General features: G+C 48.3%; 1 pseudogene; it reads right to left on the reverse strand.

Moving 5' to 3' along the window:
* Positions 1-454: 454 nt before the first annotated feature.
* LOC103739309 lies at positions 455-1,215 on the reverse strand (annotated as a pseudogene).
* Positions 1,216-1,378: the final 163 nt, after the last annotated feature.

Here is a 1,378-nt window from a genome sequence, read left to right on the forward strand (position 1 = left end):
TGGGACAGAGAAATTCTTACAGTACATACGTAAGCACTCCTGATTAATTAATTGGAGCAGTTACTATTGTTCCCATAAGGGTTTGTTCTATGTACTGGAATGGCTTAAGAAAAGTATTACCTAATTTTGATTTTATTTTATACTTTCAAGAGACACTGGAACAGAGGAAAAATGTGACTGATGGCCAGCTTTGGGTTCAAGCATGTATAAATCCAGACTCTGGAGACTCAAGGTCCCATCTATATTTTGGGGAAAGACTAAGGGAGACCATTACAACCAATCCCTACCAAAAGAATCCTACAACTATGCTGCTCAGTGCTCTAGCTGGTGAATGTTTCAAATAATAGAAGGCTTCAAGTTAACATCTAATTGTAAAATGTGGTATTTTGACAATAAACAGGCTCAAGGAGCACATCCTGGAAGAAAAATTATAGGATTATTCAGGCGGCTGCAGAGTCCCACTACGGCTCCCACCTCTGCCACACTAGGCTCAGGCAGACACATAAGGTGGGGGTGGCTCCTTGGCAGTGCCAGTCACAACAATGGCATCATCATATGGGGGCAACAGCACCATGGTGTCATTGCTGGTAACATAAACCAGGACATCAGAGGAGTTCCTGCCACTGATGTATCGGTAGCAGTTCCAAACGCAGCTGATCTAGTAGCTCTTAAATGTCAAGATAATGTTGAGAAATAGAAGAATAATAAGGACCAAACGTAGGATTCACCGACATTATCTCATCTGTGTAGGGAAAGTTGGGGGAGGGGGCAGCTTCTGTATGTATTCCTGAATGGAGTTTGGGTAAACAAGTACAGTGAGCGCAACCAAGGTGTTCAGGGCGAAATCGAAGATCTGGTAACAGAAGAACGGGACGATCCAGGCAGCGTGTTGCTTGTACGCTCGGTAAGTAGCCATTGCACATATCAGGATCATGAGAGAGAGATTGCCACAGCAATGCACATGTTGGCATCATCCATGAACTCAAAGTCCCCGCCTAGTTCAGAACCTGAAAAGTGATACTGATCCGGATCTGCCAGGGCACTCAGTAAGATTAGCAGGACCACTGCATTGATGATCAGGTACCAGACGCGCCAAGCAGGATGGTGCGGTGCGGACATGGCAGCACAGGTAGCAGCTGTTGGAGTAGAACCGAGTCCAGGCCGATACCATCTTCATAGATCCCGCAGCCTGCCCAGCCGCTCTAGCGCGCACCCCAAGTTTGCTAGAGTAGCTTCTTCTGTGTTGCCCGGGACCTGTCTCTGGCTCCTTGGCTGCTCCCGCCCAGCTGCCCGCACGCCTGGCCTCTGGCTCCACACTGCCAAGACAGCTCCTAGAGGCGGCTATAGCCGGATCCTGAGCTGGAAGATTGCGCGCGCG

This window comes from Nannospalax galili, unplaced genomic scaffold (assembly GCF_000622305.1).
Source record: "Nannospalax galili isolate Female #2095 unplaced genomic scaffold, S.galili_v1.0 scaffold2559, whole genome shotgun sequence".
Taxonomy (NCBI): Eukaryota; Metazoa; Chordata; class Mammalia; order Rodentia; family Spalacidae; genus Nannospalax; species Nannospalax galili.